Here is a 20997-nt window from a genome sequence, read left to right as displayed (position 1 = left end):
CCATAAACATACGTGTTCCATACCACAGACAGCCACCAGACCAAACTGTGTAGCAGGTCAGTATAGGTAGGGTCAATCTGTGAGTGGCACATATGAGGATGGTGTCGAACACATAGTCCATATACTGTAATACCATTCTAATTCCCCCTGGGAGGTGTAGGCCAGTGTTGAGCCAGTCTGCCTGCAGCCTGCACAGCGCATTGTGACATGCCTAGCAGCTGAGTGTACCTACGCAGTGGGATGTTATGTGCAGACACTAGCCAGATGTTCCACTGCTGGACCTCCCCTAACAGTCATGTATGTCAGACAGGGCAGTGGGATGCAGTGCATATGTATGTTAATACCTATTGTGTAGTATGTGGCCATGGCACCCCTGTACCAGTGATCATACTGTTACAGGCCAGGCAGGGGTGTGTGAATGCATGACCTATGGTGGACATCATATACCAGTCGTTATGTGTTATACCCATCTACATGGCCATCCACATCCATATTGTCAGGCAAGGTACACATGTGTAGCACTAAGGGCTTATGTGTCTACCTCTGGACTGTACAGACTGTGTCAGACACTCTACATATATTGGCCAATATCTCTGCTGCAGTCCACAGTGGCATTATGTGCTAACAGTGGTACTGTACACTGATGTCCTTTGGGTGTCATTCAGTAACCAATGGCACACATGTTATGAGCAGATGTGACCTCCCACACACACCATGTCTGTGAAGACAATCCCAATGACAGTAGCAACAGTCTACTAGTATACCTGCTATAGATACCTGACATCCCCTGCAACTACGACATTGGGAACATACGGGCTGGGGTTGGCCTACACTTCATGTCCCAGACATATGGTGGGAATATATGTGCATATACATATCCAGATAGCCAGATATACGATTACACATGTGTACTACACCCAATTAACACTGTCATGACAACCACCCACTATAGATTCCCACATCATGTGTGCATGGTCCCATTACATCTCCTGTGTGATGGGCATCCATCCTGTATGTGGGCAGCAGTGCTACCGACAGCATGTAGCAATACCCCATACAGGAGAACTGGCACACTCAAGGCAGCCACATATTTGTAGGAGGATCAGGAAGTAGAGACAGTCTGCAAGTGGAGTTGTGTTATGCTTTGTAAGGTACTGGTGTTACAGGGTGTGGGTGTACATACTAGTTTGCCATGGAATGCAGTCCATCTGAATAGCAAACAACTGTGGGCCTACCCTCATGCCAGCCGGAGCTGTGCCTATCATGTCTTGTTTGTCCACCACACATATTTTGTGTCAGATAATGCACTGGCAGTGTGTGAGTTGCGTGTTACTGGTACATGGCTATATCCATAACCATCTCTACCAGCAATATCCTGACTAAGGGTATGTTACAGACTTTCCTGTAACACCTGCATCTTGCATAGTGTATGGCAACAGTTGTCCACATATGTGCCTGTATTCCAGCCTCTGTCCATCACCTACATACCAAGCTTTGCACATATGTCATGATGTTGGTGGTTGATCCATAGTGGGCTAGGAGTATAACACACTGCCATGTCTGCCATCAGTCCACTGCTGTTGTAACCCCCACACATATGGTGGGGCTGGGGTCATATATGTGTGGGCACCACCTACACAATACGTGTGCCCTCATGCACCACAGAGCCTAGTGTATGTAACAGTGGTATATGGCTCTGTATTATTGAGTCTAGGGGGTGAGCACCAGAAATGACCTATGCTGCTTCAAAATGTGGGGATATCATAGCTGAGCTGCCTTAAGGTATCTGGATGTACAGTACTATATATTTCAGCTATAAACACATTACTGACATGGATCTGGGTACTGCAGGACTACTGCCCCCTGCCATACAAACTGTTTTGTGTGTTGGTGTGCTTGTGATGGTGTCAGTTATGCCATGTTATGTAGCAGTTACAACCCATGTGGTCATAAGACAGTGTGTAGATAGAGGCTGCTGAACTACACACCTGGAGTAGATACTGTTGATTGTTAGTTATCCTGTGGCCCAGTGTGTCCTTCCTATTGTAAAATGTGAACGGCTTGGCCTGGACAGCAACAGCTGTGAACCTTTGCAGCCTACTGTATGACTGTAACTTGTCCACTGTAGCATCACTCTGTTGATATAGTTGTCAGTGTCTGAACAACTATAAGGCATGGCATGTAGAATTGTAATAGTACACGATGAAAGGTTTCCAAGTCTGCAAACCTGTGGGTGTTGTTTTATCTATGACCTCTCTGGGGGTGTATGTTACAGGCAACGATTGCCATTTGTATGGGTGGCACATACAGTGTCCAGTCATTTAGGGGTCAACTGTAGGCATAGTGGCTGTTCCATATTGTGTGCACCTACCACTTATGTATCGTACTGTACATATAACTGCATGTGTTTGTGTAGTCACATGTATATGTACATATATATATATATATATATATATATATACATACATATAGCTTCCACATAATACATTCCCCATGGGAGCCAGACTGTACTCTATGATATGTTACCAATAACAGCCTGACATCATACAGGTAACATCATGTGCCCATGTTGTCACTGGCCCTGGTTATGGGATCTCCAGCACTTGGTAGTGTATTGCAGGGCAGATGTGTGTGGCTGGGGGGATGCCTATTTGTACAACTCATATAGTGGGTGGTGCCTCTGAACCCAATTAACGTAACATGTAGCCTGTTACACTCCACTCCCTAACAGCTACATGTGCCTTGCAGTACCAGCACAACAGTGTTGTACCAATGGGTCGGTAGGCATGGGAATCCCATTGAGGTCTGCCACATGTGTGTATGTGTGCATGTGTGCATATCTGTAGGGTACACCAGTCTGAGTCCACATACTCCTATTACAATACACATTGCCACACAGTAGTACTGATATTGTTGTCACCCATAGGGGTGGCAATACAATGCAACACCTTACTATGCCTGTGGCATGTGCATCACATGCATATCCCTGTGGTACCACTGTTTTGATATGCAATGGGTTGTTTTTTGCTTCATGGCCAGTGTGTGATAGTGGGTATGTCAGAGTATCAAGATGGGTTCTAGTGTATACAATATCCAGTGAGGGATGTGTGTGCTGTGTACACTGTCTTTACACCATGGTACACCTGGTATATGGCCCATGTACCACTCTCAGGTGGCCAATGTCACCATCACCCATACAGGTAACAGATAACAGGATACAGCCCAGTTACACATGTGCTGTGTGCAGCCAACCTGTAACACATTGGACACATGGACTAGTTAGTTAGCAACTATGCAACCAGGTCTCTAAGATGTGTGTCTACCTGTTATGTGTCAGTCAATGCGTATATGAAGGTATGACACACTATGTATTCTCCATATACAAACATTACATCCCCCATTACCATAGTGTATGTGTCTGTGGATGGTCTGCATGTAGCATGTGACCTGGTACACACCTCACCCCACAGATGGTTTCATGTGTACAATGACAGCCACACAGTTCAGTAGCACTGCATACCCGGGTTGGGGTATAGACACAGTGTCGCCAAGTAAGGATGTGTGTGTATGTGGATGGCTTGACATAAGGGTGCAGATTATACCTGTACCAGCAGGCCACCAGTCAAGTTTGCATGCCCAATAACTGTTATACATACCTGTGGCATGTGTGCATGGTGTCACCACACTGACATACCCCTGTGGAATATGACTGCGGACCATCCTCCTGCTGACACATGTATGCCCACAGCACATATGGAGGACAGTATGGGAATATCAATTGGTGTTACCAACAGCTGAGATGCATCTTAGCTGCATGGCTACACTACCTGACATGTATGTAGTACACATTACCCCTGACTACATTCTACACTGCAGTACATTGCGGCACTCTTTCACACTCACCGTGTGCATCAGAACCATGTTAGCCTGTCCTTGTATCAATGTTATGGATGACAGGGATGTGGCAAAGGTATCATCATATGCACTGGGTGTGTGGACGTCATCTTAGCTGCATTGCTACACTACCTGACATGCATGCAGTACACATTACCCCTGACTACATTCTACTCTGCAGTACATTGTGGCACACTATCACAGTCACTGTGTGCATTAGAACCATGTTAGCCTGTCCCTGCATTGATATTATGGATGACAGGGATGTGGCACAGATATCATCATATGCACAGGGTGTGTTGCAGGTGTGGCAGAGGCCGAGGGTGGTCCCAACATGTGTCACCATATGTGTGGGTGAGGGGTGTGGTTTCTTGATTGGGGCGTGGTGATGTGGTGTGTGTCAGTATGGGGTTGTCCTAGGTGTGGTTGTATAGTGTGTGGGTATGCATGCACACAGTTCTGCCATGTGCCTGCCCTATATGGGTAATGTTGGACAGCTGCAAACCATACCTGGCAGGATGTGCAGTTCACTGCCTCCAGCCATGGACAGGCTGACTGTGCCTGCCAGGGGTTCCATGGGCACATGCAGGTACAGACCTTGAGGTGCTACTTTCCCCTGATGATGACATATGTCCGCTGGAATCATGTCCCACCTGGGACTGGCCAGGGCCATGTGCACAAGGTCTGCTCTGGTGTGGTGTGGACAGCAGCCCCTGTGGTATGCAGGGGCTGGTACTGCCACTATGGGAGTGGCTGTGCATCCTGGCACATCCACGTTGACCAGCAGCTGCTGGAGTCTCTGGCCTACGTCCACGCAGCCATCACACCACTCCCACCACATGCTCTAGCACAGACATACAACGGTCGAGGAGGCCAACCATCTCACCCCACCGTCTAACCATGACCTCAGTATATTCATGGAAGGCACCAGTGAGTTCATGGAGGTTCCCACTTATGACCTCTGCAGCCTCAGGACCTGTCTGGTCTGCATTTCCATATCTGCCTGTGCCTCCATTATGGCCTGAAACATGCTCCTGGTGGTACCAGTTGTGGCGCCTCTGCCAGGGGCATGATGACCTGCAGTCCTCCCATGAGCACTACTGTACATCTGCCGATGTGGTGGCCTTCTGGACATCGGGCTATGCTGACTGTGACCTGACACAGTTGGCATGGACACCACACTTTCCTAGTCATTTCCACCAAGCACCAACTGTTCCTCTGCTACCTGTACCTTCATCATCATCGGTGTCTGTAGGGACACCTACCTCAGTATGCATGCAGGAGGGACCCTGACCCACCTCGCCACCTGTGGGGGAAACAAATACACACATTAAGATCTGTACAGGAGTGCATAACAGTACACACACTCACACACACTCACACTGACAGCCATCGTACTATCTCACTTTCCCTGAGTTTCACAGACAGTCCCACAGTCAGTTACATATGTTCCCCATCCTGCATGGCACTTGCTAATATACACTTATCACTACAGCCCATTAACATATCATTCCTCTCCATGCCTACACATGTGGTTACCACACCTGACCTGTTACTCCATCACCTCCCTGACTTGGGTGGAGTAGGTTGTACATGGCCTCAATGCTGTCACCCTGTATTACCCTGTGTATGGGCAGTAATGGTGTACGAGACCCCTATATGGTTGGGGTTTATACATTCACTACATATGTCACACACCAGAGCCTCATACTACAGTCTTGCTTAGTCCATGCCACATCTGCTGCACAAGCAACCCATCATGCAGACAACAGTACTACCTGGATACACTCACTGATGTGCTGTGGTAATTTCCCATTGCATTTGTATTGCTGCATATGTGGGTAGCCGGTTACCTATCTGCTGCTGGCAATATGATGTGTATACCTGGTATGTACTGCACCTCCCAATACATGCTCCATGCTACAGACCTTGTTATGCTATCAGTTGTCCTGTTTTTACATATCTGACAGGTTGTCCTGGTGTCCCATGTCTCACTCCATGTACTACACAATCCCAAAGGAAAGTATCACCATGTGGTCATTCCTACTATCGCCTGTGCATACATGAACACACACACACACACACACACACACGCACACACACACACACACACACACACACACACACACACACACACACACACACACACACACATCTGACATGCATCATCCACACTCCACTAAATTGCACTTAAGAACACAACCAAGACACACACACAAACACACACACACCCCACACTCCTACATGTGGAGTTGCACAACATTTGTACACACAGTACTCCCATTAGCCTTCTGTCAACATGCAATACATATGGAGCTCAACAGCATGCAGTGCTACTATAGTGACATCATGCTAGCGGCAGTATACATGTGTGTGAGACATGGGCTTTGTTGGTAGGTGATGGTCCTTCCCTGTGTTAACACTGCACCCATGTACAAAGTGTTATTGTGGACCTGTTCTGCACCCTACCTTGTACTGTGCACCATACCTCATAGGTGTATAAACCATTGATGCATCTGTAGTACTGTGTCGGTTATGTCAGCTCCAGTGCTCACAGCCCCTATGTGTTGTAGCAACTCATACCTGGGATGATATGTGAACAGTTATCAGTTGTGGATGCCTGATGTCTGCATTACAGATCACAGCATTAGCAGTGCATGTATGACCAGTACATGACTATTAAACTGACAACCAAAGGACCTTACCATGGCTGTGAGGGGTGCCCTACACATGTCCCAGACCTCTGCATGGTTGCAAGGTCTACTCATGTGCACATCCCTTGGAGGCACACACTGCTCTCATGAGTGCTGTGGGGTCAGGGTTATATCTGCAACATTTACTTAACCTGATTGCGTGCAGCTACAGCCATGGTGGTGTTGAGTCACACATGTCCCTACTGTAGGCCGTGTGTCCTGCCACACATCACATCCCTGTGGACACATTGCACATTGACAGGATATTAGTTATCTTGCATGTGTCTGTTGTACCCTTCCGATACCCTAGCATGGTCTCTACTGTGATGCAGTGCATTTCTCAGCAACAGAACATGAATGTGTACAACATGCAGTATGGGTAGGTGTATTAGATGTATGCATGGGGATATCCCATAGCTATTACATGCCCAGTTTATCATCATGCATGAACAGAACCATACTCACCGGCTACGGACTGCTGCCATGGTGGTATCCTGGAGGGACCTACATAGGAGTGTGAGAAACCTGATGTCAGTGGCTGTAGCATTCATAAAAGGTGAGTGCAGCATAACGTTACATCAACAGTAGAATTACACAATATTACAGCTTATACACAACTGTTTATTACTACTACACAGCAGCAGACTATGTATATGACATCTTAGTTTTGCATGATGTACCTGTACAGATGCAGATACATACACACGAGTGGGGTACTGATGTGCCCTTGGGCCTTACCTGCACGCTTCTCAGCTGGTGTGTCAATGGCACCCACCTCCAGGATATGCCCTACCAGATGTTGATGCTGCAGGCTGACAGGTGCCACAAGCCTGCTGAGAAGCTCCTCCACACATGTGAGGGGTGGGATGGGCGGGTTGTTCCCCCTTTTGTGAGGTGGTCCCCCCTTACTGCAGCTGCATGCCGATGTACATGGTGAAGCAGGTTGGTGCAATGATGCCGGACCTGCTCATAGCTGCGGTTCTGCAGTCTGACATCATTGACCCTGTGGACTAGTTTGTTCCACAGGGCAGTCCTCTCCTGCTGGTCATGGGCTGTCCAGCCAAACAATAGTATGTACTGCTGTACTAGGTGGTTGATAATGATCGCTTTTTCAGCGGCGCTGTATGTGGGAAGACGACTATGCAATATGTTTCCTGGAAGACACAAGGATGGAAACAGGTCTGAGCCACCCATACAACAGGGTTACCATAGTTCTTAATACAAATATTTGTCTCCCCCCACCATATCAGCTACAATAAATCATTCACAGACTGCAGTTGTTATGTCAGCTGCTTACCTACCATTGGGACATATGTTGTATGTACCAAGCTTTGTGCTATGTGCATGTGCCACGCTTTGTGCTATGTGTTTGCAGCCATGTTCCCTGTGGGGACACTTATCTTTGCTGGCCTGTTACAGACTATTTCACCTGCATGCCATTGTCAGTGCCACTATGTATATATATATATATATATATATATATATATATATATATATATATATATGTATAAATATATGTATAAATATACGTCTATGTACATATATGTGTAGATATATGTTGTACGTTGTTGATATACCTATGTCTATATGAGCGTCTGTATCTGTAAACATACACGTCACATTCTGTATCACACAGATATGTGGAGTGCATACAGACATCTGGTCCGCATTCTGTAACCATCTTTCATTCACAGCTGCACTGTTCTGCCTTGCTGCAACACAGACAGGTGCCACATGTGAACACAGTCTAACATTAGGGTGGTAAATATGGTGTGAGATTGCTGGTACACCTATCACACACCTATGGAATTTGTGCATGCTACATTACACATTGATATGACTGTCCTGCAAGTGGTGTGCTCTGACACCCATGTGTCTATCATAACGACAGTACATCCACCAACAGCTATTGTCCACACTAACATAACATACACAGATATTATGGCTGACATCTTTGTCATTCATTGCTGATCTGCACAGTTGGTGGGTATGTCCCACTGCTTACAGGGACAGACAGTATTGTCCAGAACAGTTGTTCAGCAGGACATCATTACAGGGACAACTACAGATGGCAAATATCAAACATTCTACATCATATATCCTATTAATCTATACCACATACAACATTAAATTGCATAAAGTTATGTTTTACATACCTTTTATTCTTTGGACGGGTGTGATGCCTTCCCAGTTGTGGCTTGTAGTTATTTGTTTCCCACTGTGTGAGTTTCATTTTATAAATTTTTTTTTGTCTCTCTCTCTCTTTCACTCTCTCTCTCTCTTTCTCTCTCTCTCTCTCCCTCTCCCTCTCCAGTAGAGCGTATGAGTTGGTTTGAATGGATGCCAGCATGGCTTTTGTAGGTGATGCACATGATCAGGTGATACGCTCTGCACCAATCAGTGTGCAACAGTTGCTGTCTGCGTGCATTCTGCTGTGTAGTGATTCAGTTACCCACTGTCATGGCAACCCAGTACTATAAATTGCTTCCTCATGTGGGCGTTGTCCCTTCACCTTTCCAGTATGGAGGACATCCTTCCTGTATGTGGGCAGGATTGTTACAGATGGCAGGTTGCAGTACCTATTGCAGCTGGGCTTGCAGACACAGGACAACTACGCAATCTTAAGAAGTTCCAGACCTACAGACAGAGTGAGTAGTGTTGTTATGTGCTTTGTATATTGCTGGTCTTGCAGTGTTTGTGTGTACATAGTAATTTAGGATGGAATGCAGCCTGTCTGCATAGTTCTCAACAGTGGGCCTATCCACATGATGGCCAGTGGATTGCCTGTTTGCTTTTACCTGTGCACCACTGCTACCATTCCTGCTATCATCCCAGTCATATCGTGGACTCCCATGACATTTGTTGGTCATCATCACAGGTAATAAATGCCCCCCTAGACCTTGACTACAGAGTGTAACTGGCGGCTGCTGAACTACATCTGTTATTGTATATTGTTACCTATCTTGATGGCAAATCCTTTGTCTACAGTTGTACGAATTGGTGGGCTTGGCCTGGACAGCATAGTATGTTATATATCCGCACTGTCTGCATCTACTTTTCTGTGTGGGTCTTGCATTCCTCACATATTAAATAAGTCCAGATCTATGTGCTGTTGGTAATGGCATACATTATTGTAAAATACACCATTAAAGGTTGTCTGTGTATACATATCTGTGTGTCGTCTCATGTCCTTGGAATAGTGAGTGGGTCTTTGTGTAATGCAGTACTTCTTTCAAGTGTAAATGTCATTTAGTAGGTTATACAGCAAGACGATGTTGTTATACTGATTTCATGCGGAAAATAGAATGTGCTGCAGTTGGACTCAAACCGAGAATGCATGTGCATTAGGCGGATGCTCTGCCCACTACACTATTACAGTTCTGCTCAATGCGCATATTTCAACCTTAATGTCATACCCATGCTCCCTTTCCCCAGCCCCTGAGCTCCACGTACACAGCATCCATCCATTCTCCAGTTTCTATCCATGCCATACCACACCTCCACACATTTCTCTCTCTGCACGTCTCAGTACTCCTCCATTTTACTGTCTCGATGCAACCATCTGCAGGCTCTTCATCTGTTTAGTCCATGTACTTTCGAGCCTTCCCTTCATCCACCTCCAATACTGGTGGAAACATCATTGTGACCCACAAAGTCTAGTGCGTCCCGCCAGGAATGGACCTGCACTGGTAGCATCCTGCCAGGGTTTTGAGAAGCAGTGGTTTGCTCACACACCAGGCCAGCCTCATCTCCCACTTCCATGGATGAAACGCGCTCCCATGGTGTGCCCCATTTTCCATTCCTCTCTTCAGTATTATACAAGACTACTGTTCTCACAGTATGCGTGGACAGGCACTGTTCATTGATTTATTAATGTACATACCTACATACATTTCCTATACTGTTGACTGACTGTGCCGGATGATATGATTGTGATAACAGCAGCTGATTGTATATCTGCCATGCTTTCGTGGTAACTCACTTGGACTATAGTGTGCAGGGGGGGACCTGGGAGTGCTGATTATGTTGTTACTGGCCACAAGGGCTGTGGGCTACAGCATGCCTAAGGCTCTGCGGGGGAAGGGTAGGTGGGTATGTGCTGGTGTGCACTAGGCTCAGACTTGCTGACCTCCGGTTACAGCTTCTTACACTGGGTTGGTCTCCACATTGCTTAACCAGTGTGGGCATTGCTTACTGCCGCACAAACAGGAATACTCCCGCATGCTGCCGTATACCCCTGCACTACTTCATGTACATGTAAGTATTATACATGCTTATGTCAGGTGTACATGTCAGGTATGACTGTTCACGAAGGTCAGTGTAAGGTTAAGTGGGATTCCAGTTTAGCATTTCTGGATAGGTTACACTCAGGTATTCGGGTTAGGTTTAGTTATGCCATACCTGTGTTGTAAAGTAGATGTGAATAGTGAAGGTGTAGGTGGGTAGGTGGAGGGGGGGACATTTTAACTGTATAGTAGGCCATTCGACTGATTGGTGGGGGAGCAGTAGTGCAGGTTTGCAGGGTGTTGGGATATGTATGCGAGGCAGGACAGGAAGTGTCAGTGTCAGTAGTTGGTTGAGGGGTGATGGACTTCGCCAGGTGGTGAGCAGGTGGTGATCCAAGTGTGCTTGAGTTTTCCCTTCATGTGTTATTTACATGTGTAGTCTGGGACAGCTGCGGTAATACACCTTGGTTGGGGGTTCCAGATTCTGCCAATATACTTGTGTGGAGGGTGTCACCTACTTGTGACTGTGAACAGTAGTAGTAATGACACAGGGGTTGATAGGTAAGTGGTGTTAATGGGGCACACAGGGGGCAGATAGTAGGGGAAATGTTTTGGGATGTGCCGATAGGCTGACAGGAAGGTCCACAGGTGGCCATTTCTTCTCCAGCAACAGCTGTGTATATATACACTGCATTTGGAGGTAGGTTTGGACACTCACATCCCTGGGTGGGGGTGAGGACAGCAATAACACCTTGTGATGCCAATTAGTTTGGCTTACATGCCTACAGTGGGGTGTTGCGACCATGTGTTCCTTGGTGTTATTTAGTGGGATTTGCAACAATATATCTGGTTATACCATACTTTGCCATGTAAAATAGACTGTGCTGCAGTGGGACTCTTAGCAGGAGTGGCTGCTCATTGGGCGGCAGCTCTGCCCAATGAACACTATTGCTTACATCCCTGGGGCGGTCCGAATAGAACCACTGCAGCAAACACCTGCATGCCTAGACCCATAATTACATACCCATAGTTTCCCCACCCACATCTCCTCTACAGCATCTATATATGTATATATATATATATATATATATATATATATATATATATATATATATATGTGACTACATCTATAGATATGTTGTATCCATTTAGATAGTGATATATTTACGCACACATGCCCATCAAGCTGTACGTATACATTCTCTGTACTGTTGCATGACTGGGCTGAGGTTATGTTTCTGACAACATGCGATTTCTGCATATCTGGCTTGGCTTAGTGGCAAATCATTTTGTGTATGGTGAGCATGGTCCTGGGTTCCGGCCTTGCAGAAGCTCTTTGTTTTGTTACTGGGCAGAACACCAGCCATTGGATATGGTGTGCTTAAGGCACTTCCAAGCGGTTGTAAGCAGGATTGCGCAGAGGTAAGCACTGCTAACTTCCGGTCACAGTGTCTTACACCCAGTTAGCTTCTCCTTTGCTTAATCTGTGTTGGCAGTGCTTAACCCCACGCAAACGCATTTGCACACGCTTACTAGTGCTTACATATACTTACTACGGCTTATCTGTGCTTATGCCTGCTTACTGCTGACTTATTCATTATGATACTGACTCTTCACATGTGCATTTCCTGCACTACTCATGTTCATAAAAATTATGTTATTTAGTGGGTTTTGCATTACAGATATTGCTTATACCATGCTTTGCCATGTAAAATAGACTATGCTGCGTTGGGACTCGAACTGGGAATATCTGCTCATTGGGTGAACACTTTGCCCACTAGACTATTACTGACATGCTTCATTTGCATATATCGTCCTTGTTATCCTCTTCAGCCCTTTGGGCTGCTTTCACTGTGGCTGAGCAATGGGCAAACCCGCGCACCTATGGTTAGCTGTACTCGGAGCTTTAGACAACAATACAGGGGTTTCTTCTTTTCATATTTATGTCTTTTTGCTGTTGTACGCATAGGGGACTGTTGGTGGGGATATGCGGACACCTATGAGCGGCCTCACTCATTTATTTCCACTTTCTGCTGTTCTACTTTGCACGGGCGTGTTTATTCTGAGTGCTGTGCTCTCAGACATACCCTCTGCAGTCATACATGCTCCGTGTATGCCTAGGATGTCAGGCAGTGCGTCTTCATTAATATGCATGGCGCGCTGCCGTCCTGCTCCTAAGTGGCCACTTCCATGCAGGACTACACTAGTCCTGCATGGGAGATTAATAAATCCGGGGGTATGTTTTTGTTGTAAACAAACTGAAACTGTAAAACATGTATTTTTACAATGTGAAAGAGTGAAAACAAAGTGCACAAAGAAAACCTACTTGAAGGACTTATTAACAAAGAAGACATAAATGTGGGCATATTTTTGCTTAGATATTAACAGAAGAAAGGACAACAATATGCTGAAAAAATAGATGAGTTTATGATGTCTTAAATGAATAAAATTCCGCTTAACAAAAATGGGTTTTGTCTGACATATTATGAAAAATCAGAATGTAGTTATGGCAGAAAGAGTGGGTGTCAAATTCTAAGAAATAATACTTGTTTCTGTTTTATATATTGTAAATATGGTTAAATAATGATGAGTGTATATTTGTATATATGTAAATTGATATCTCACTGTTGTAAATAAAGGAAACCTAATCTTTTCCATAGGTGCTATGGGATCCTTTGCATCCACCTGAGATACTACCAACACATGGAGATGGGACCTCATTTAACATCTTATCATTTTTGTGTTTATATCTAAATACAATATGGCCCAAACCAAACATCTTAGGAGCAACCCTATAAGGAAAAAGGCAGGATGACCCAAAGAGTCAGCAGGCATCATAACTAGTTTGATAAAGTATAGCAAAATAAACATTTATCCTAAGCAGCTAGACACATAAAATTAAAAAAAGTACAAAAATGCACATACTAACCATGTTCAAAAGCTATGAGATATAGTTGCAAAGGCTATAAATAGGTCCTTAACTATAGTTTTACCTGAATAAACCCTTTAATATTTTGAACCAAGTGACATTATGATATAATTTATAGATATCAACTAAAAGTTGGTAACATTCAAAAATGTACATGCAAAAAGAATTTTAAACAACAAACAACAAATAATTAATAATAATGTAAACATATATGAAGATCTAAGCTGCATTACCTTTACGTAAAAAAGCATTTCAAACTATTGAGTGGTAAAACTACAACTAAATTAATATAACATTACCCTTGGAACTTTTCTCCCTGGGCCTCCGCTGAAAATGGACATGCATCCAGTCGGACTATCCCGGTCAACAAATGTAAAATAAAATAAATAAATAAATAATGTTTATAAAAAGGAGATATCAGTTATACCACAATCACCAAACACTGAATTAAGCATTTCTCATGATTTTCCCAGGTAGTTTACTGGCTTCTAAAATTATTGGACAACTTACCATATTTAAGTACTTAAGCATACTAGAAAAACATTTCTTAATTTTATGTTTTGCAAAGAAACTCATTTGGTGGTAATATAAAATGTAACCAACATGACCACCATATTTAATAATACATGGTTATCTTTGTCAGTACAAGGACTCTGAAAGCCCAAACTGGCTTTTGCCAAGTCAGTTCTTTTGAAGTTAGAAGGTGTTTAATAAATGTATTACTCATAATAAGACTTAGAATAGAGACAAGTCCAAAATATATGGAGTAGACCAGAGGTAATATAACCATAGTCAATGCAAAAAGACATATTAGCAGGGAAGATTTTTTTTTTTGCAGGGCTCATGTATGCATTAAAATATCATTAATTAGGTATATTATAACTTTTAAAGGGAATGATTTAAAAAGGAGTTGCCTAGGCTATAAATGATTCCAAGTTTTACCTAGTTGCAAAGCAGGCTCCAGCAAATCCATATATGAAGATTAAACAGTATATCCCCAAATTTGATTAAACAAAAAAAGGAAGTATGTCAGTGAAATAGGTTTAAAGTCAATAGATTTTTCTTTCGGTACATATAGTAGTTAAACTTGGTTTTATCAAAGGGATGGGACATAAATCTGCTTAAAGTATGAACCACATGCTTATAACAGCAGTGTCACCTTTGGAGTGAATGGAATTAATATAAAACTCATACATTAAGGTAAATGGACTGGTGAAGAAATTAGTAGTTTAAACAAATGTAAAAAAATTTGAAAAGCATTCACTGAAACAAACTTCAGTGAATATTCAAGGAAAGTTCTTTTACTAGTGGCAATCCCCCCTGGACCCCCATGTGGGGAGACATCCCCACACCTTTTAATTTATGTATACTAACTCTAAGGTCAGACAACAGTGTAGCAGAAGTCAAACTTCATTTTGGCAAACTGGATTCTATCTTTTCATGTTCACTGAATCCACCTTTAGCAATCTGAAATGCTTGTATTAAAATGTTGGCATTGGCCACACTGGGTTGATAAAACTGGGCAGTGTTCTGTAAATTCATCTATTTTGACAAAAATTTAAATCACAAATAAGGTTGATGAAAATGTTTGTGAATTTTGCTTACATAGCTGATTAGTATTTAAGAAATAAAGAGAAAGGTAGTTATGGTCAGTTTGAAGTAAGCATTTCTGCCAGATCTTTACCTATAAGATTGATCGGTAGCTATTTTCTTTAGGATACTAAAGAGCATTAAAACATCTAGTCTACTCTAGAGATGACATAATACCCTTGGAATTCTGAGTTAGCCAAGGTGCTTAGAGACTGTTAAGAAAGACTAATTGAACTGATGTATCAGATAAATATGAGAACTTGAATTGTCCATAGATTTGAAATATTTGTGATATATAAAATTATATATATATATATATATATATATATATATATATATATATATACACATATATATATATATATATATGTATGTGTATATATATATATATATATATATATACATACATATATATATATATATATATATATATAGATATATATATATATGTATGGATTCCCTTCATAAACTCGAAGTTTCAAAACTTCAAACTGCAAATGGTCAAGACCATAAGATCAAAGTTTTGAAACTTCAAACATTTTGAATGGAGATTGCAGTACAACATGAAATGGGAAATTTATCATTTGCCTCACTGCAGTGCGATCTCTGAGTTGATATATTTATTTAGCAAGGGGTGTGAGGAGTGCAGGGGGGCTTTCCCCCCTGCAAAAATGTAAAAAAAAAATTGTATTTATTTTTTTATTACAATTTTGAAGTTTCAAAACTTCAATCTTATGGTTTCAACCATTTACAGTTCGAAGTTTTAAACTTCTAGCTTGCAAATTATATATATATATATATATATATATATATATATATATATATACATATATATATATATATATATATATATATATATATATATATATATATAAACTAAAATGAGAGAGTAGAAAAGAAAATTAAAGAAAAAAATGAGGAAACACATGCATTCTATTTACAGAAAGTTTTGACACCTATGTAAACTTTATTACCTTCCTTTTTGCTAAATCAACTATTACAGTACAGTATGCCATGCATTGTAGTTAGCACAGGAGACTATGGCAATGAGCTGATACTTTGCTGCTTCTTACAACCAGGGTATGATTCCCTCTGCCTTCACTTGCCTACTGTATGACTCTGGCCAGGTCACTTATCTAGACAATACTCTGCAGAAATGGAGCTAGGCTCCTCAATGGTCTCCTAGATCATTATTTATTTATTTATTCCAGTTTGATTACCAGGGAAGTCCACTGGGTCAACATGGCCCATTTTCAGTGGAGGCCCGGGGAGAAAAGCACAGAGAATGCATTAAAAATATATTACATACAGGATTTCAACACAATCAAGATTTTAGAAAGCATTTAACAGTATACAGAATACGATTTCAAGGAATACAAGACAGTATGAGAGTACAAATCATATTGAAATTGATTAAAATTTTTGCTTTTTACATTAAAGTTATGCTTATTACATTTGTATAGTAAAGCAGTCATTCTTTGAGATTCCTAAACTGAGAGTTAAGGTTGTATAGAAATTGCTTGTAGTGAAGAGATTCAGGGATGGAGAAATAGCGGTGGTGCTTTGAGTGCAAGTACTGGAGACAGAAATTAGTGTTCAATATTTACACGTTTTGTTGAGCAAGTATAGCTGTAGGAGTAGAAGGACTGGGTAGTATTTACCAGTTTAGTTGAGCAAATCTAGCTCTAGGGGTAGAAGTAGTTAAGTAGAGGGACAAAGCTGCAGGAGATTGCAGGAAGATTGATATAGTTGTGTGAATATGTCTATAGGAGGAGGATAGGGCAAATGTGTCAGAATGAGGAGACTCATACTAGAAGTGATCCAAGATTAAGTAGGGAGGAGGCAGGGGCATTTCCGTTTAGTAGACAGGTGTTTGAAAAGTAGGGCCTTGAAATTTTCGGTGTTTGGGGTGGTTCTTAGTGGGGAAGGAAGGGAGTTACATTTTTTGCCCAGGGCATAGGAGAGGAGCAGCTGGCTGGCAGGATGTTTAGGTTTGTGGATAGAAATTAAGTTCTGATGTTCAGATCTAAGGGCTCTTTTGGGAATATAAGGTGGAAGGATATTAGTTAGAGCGGGGCATTTTGTAGGATAAAATATGAGTGAGTGTGCTATGGAGAGTTATAGGTAATCTAAGTAGTTTGGTAGTTCTAGCCAGTTCAGGGATTGTAGGGTGAAGCAGTGATGAGTGGAATTTTTGGATTTGGAGGCAAATTTAGAGATTTTTATTGCAGCAGCTTTCTAGTTTAGAGGTGGTAGAGGAAGACAGGTTGGTTAGGAGAGGTGCACCATATAGTAAGTAAGGAAGGAGAAAAGTAGAGGCCAGAGTGAGCCTTGTTGTGTTAGAAAGATGTTCATCAACAATTACGCTGAGAAGTTTAGCAGAAAGGACGACCTCTATAGGTGTGTTTGTTTGGCTGAGGATTTTGAAGTCGCTTTTATTGAAGGAGAAGTTCTTAGAGGGTGAGAATAGAAGAATTTTGGATTTGCTAGCATTAAGAGAAACGTGGTTTTGGTGCATCCAGTTTTCAGTTTTTCAGAAGGCAGTTTGGGTTTTAGACAGCAGTTCAGGGAGGTTTGAGGCAGAGCAGACTAGGGTTGAGTCATCCGCATATTGAATGATTTTGGTGTCAGGAATAGCAGTGTGAAAGTTATTGATGAAGATGTTAAATAGCATAGGACAGAGGATGGATCCCTGTGGGACACCAGTGGGGGTGGGTAAGAAGGAAGAGATGGTGTTTTTCCATTTGACAGCCTGAGATCTTTCCGATAGGTAGCTGGAGAACCAGGAAAGAGTTTTAGGTGAAATGTGAAGGTTAGAGAGATGGTAAAGAAGATGGTTGTGGGAGATAGTGTCAAAAGCCTTGGAGAGATCAAGTAGAACAGTAGAAACTAGCTGCCCTGAGTCTCGGGCTTTATTAATAGTATTTAAGAAAGAGATTAGGGCTGTATTGGTGCTGTGGCCAGGGCTGGAAGCCATGCTGGGTGGGTGTGAGAAGGTTATTTTGGGTCAGGAATGGCATAAGTTGGAGGTGGATGCACTTTTCAAGGATTTTAGAGATAGGAGAGAGTAAGGCAATAGGGCGGAAGTTTGAGATGCAGGTATTTTTCCTCCCTTGTGGAGAGGGAGAATGAAGGCTGAGTGCCAGAGTTTGGGGATGTAGGATTCTTTTATTGATCTGTTTATAATGATACTGATTGGGAGAGCGATACCATCTGCGGCAAGTTTTAGATAGGACGAGAGGATGTTGTCGGGTGCATTAGAACATGACTTGAGTTTTGATAGGAGTTTTTTTTTTTTATGAGAGTTGTAGAGACAGGTTTGAGCTCGAATAGAGGAGGATGGCTGTTTGGTGGGATTGGCGGGGGAGGATGAGGATTAGCTAGTGTTATTGTTGGGAAAGGATTTAGTGAGGGCAAAAATGGTTTAGATGAAGAAAGAATTAAATTCAGAGCCTAGTTCAAGGTCAGTTTTGCTTGGGTTGGGGCAGGGATTTGTTTTTGATCCTGGATGGAGAAGTGAGTTTATAGACTTCCAGAACTGTTTAGGATTATTATGGTTGTTAGACTGGAGCTTAGTTTGGTAGATTTTTTTTGTCTTTGTTGATTAGCTGTTTAGCAAGGTTACGGGGCTGTTTGTATTGAAGTAACGTGTTGGGCAGGTTGTTTTCTTGGTGAAATTTCCATAGTTTGTCCCTTTGGTGCATAACTTGTTTTGTCTTTTTGGTAAGCCATGGAGCTGTGTTATTTTTGATCCTTTTATTTCTTGGGGGAGCAACAGAGTTTAACGTATCAAGGAAGACAGTGTTGAAATGGTCTATAGCTTTATCAAGGGGTAGGCTGTTCAGCATATGCCAGCTCATTTGTTTGAATAAATTAGAGAAGGTAATGGGGTTGAAGTTGCCAAGGTTACAGATTTAGATAAATTGATGCTGGTATGGGGAAGAGCTAGTAGAGCGATGGATAAAGGCAGGGAGATGGTCACTAATGGTATCAGAAATTGTGCCAGAGTTGGTTATTCTGTTAGGCTTAGAGACAAGGATCCAGTCTAAGGTGGATCCCAGGGGATTAGTTTTGTTAGGTCAGGTGATATTGAGGATTGTCTGAGTGAAATTTTAGAGACTGATGGATAGGGAGAGGGAGGGGCAGTTGAGTTTGTTCCAATCAATATTTACATCTCCTAAAATGTAAGTTTCATAGCTGATTTTTGTGGAAGCCCATAGGAGAATTTCTTCAAGTACTGATATATTATTTCCAGAGGAGATATAGACGGCAATGAAGCAAATATTTTTGTGCTTGTTTAATTTTAGTAGTCCAGTGGCTAGTTCAGTGTTCTGGAATTGTGGGATTGGAATATGGAGAGCAATTAAGGTGAGAAGATTAGAACAGGCTAGGGCAGAGCCACCAACTTTTTTATTAATTCTGTAATTTCTGAGAATATGAAAACCTTGGGGCAGGATTTCTGAATCAGAGATGGGAGGTTTGAGCCAGGTTTCAGATATAGCTAGGATGTCAGGTTGGTTATGGCTTAGCCAGGAATGAAGTAGGTGAGATTTATTACTAAGGCTTTGAGTGTTAATTGTAAAGATCCTTAGGGTATTATGTAGGGTGGAGAGGGTTGTGGGATTATTGGAGTTGTTATATGTAATGGGACCAGGATTAGGATGGATATCACCTGCTAGCATTAGTAGGTAGAGGGAGACATCCTTTTGGCATTTAGGTTTGCAAGGTGTAGGTTTGGGGAGTTTATAAATTAGAGTAGGAAAAACTATCTTGGCTTTACAGGAGAAGATTTTAGGATGGCACAGAAGCAGAGGATTTGTTTGAATGAGGGAAGGTGAGATAGAGTGGAAATGAAAGGCAAAATGAGGGTAGGGGAGAGTGTGTATGGAGGTAGTTTTTGTTGGAAGTATTAGGCAGGTATGAGAGGAATAAGAGGTAGCTTGGTATAAGGGAATTAGGAAGAGAAGAAGGAGGTAGGGGGCTTTGGAGTAGTGGTGACTTAAAGAGAACATGTTAGAGAAGAGAGAGATAGGGAGGTAAGGATTATGACTAGTGAGAAATATTGACTTTAAATTGTATTGAAGGTTATAACTGAGAATAATGTGTAGTTAATTAATAAAGGTATTAAGGGAGTTTAGGGGGGAAGTAGGGCTTTCAAGTTCTATTGGGAATTGAAGTAGTGTAGGGGAAGGTATAAGTTAAAGGGTGGGAAGACAGTGTAGGAGTGTATGAGGGAGGGATTTATGTGGGAGAGGTAATGAGGAGAGGAAAGGTATTTGCTAATTGGGCTGTGGGGGTGTGGTAATGGGAGAATAAAGCTAAGAGCACTGGGGGCAGGTGGAAATTGGGGGCAGGGTAGGGGAGTGGAGTGAGCCCGCAGCGTGAACAGAGCGGGAAAGAGCCAAAGAGGTGAGTGCAGCAGAAAAAGTATCAGCTAAGTGTAGTTTGATAGCTATAGTAGAACAATTTTAACTGCAGGTGCCAGGCAAGGTAGAGTAGGTTGACTTTTCAAGAGGGTATTGTAGAGAAAAAAATGTTTATAATTTGTCAGCTAGCTCTTAGAGAGATACTAGAAATCAGTAGGAAAAATAATTTAGTGAAGTTAAAGTTCTGCTAGCTCTTAGAGTGATACTAGAAACCAGTAGGGAGAGAGCTAAGAGGCTAG

This window comes from Protopterus annectens, chromosome 8.part0 (assembly GCF_019279795.1).
Source record: "Protopterus annectens isolate FY-2018-M chromosome 8.part0, PAN1.0, whole genome shotgun sequence".
NCBI classification, from domain to species: domain Eukaryota; kingdom Metazoa; phylum Chordata; order Ceratodontiformes; family Protopteridae; genus Protopterus; species Protopterus annectens.
The sequence above is the reverse complement of the archived record's forward strand: the minus strand, read 5'-3'. Positions refer to the sequence as shown.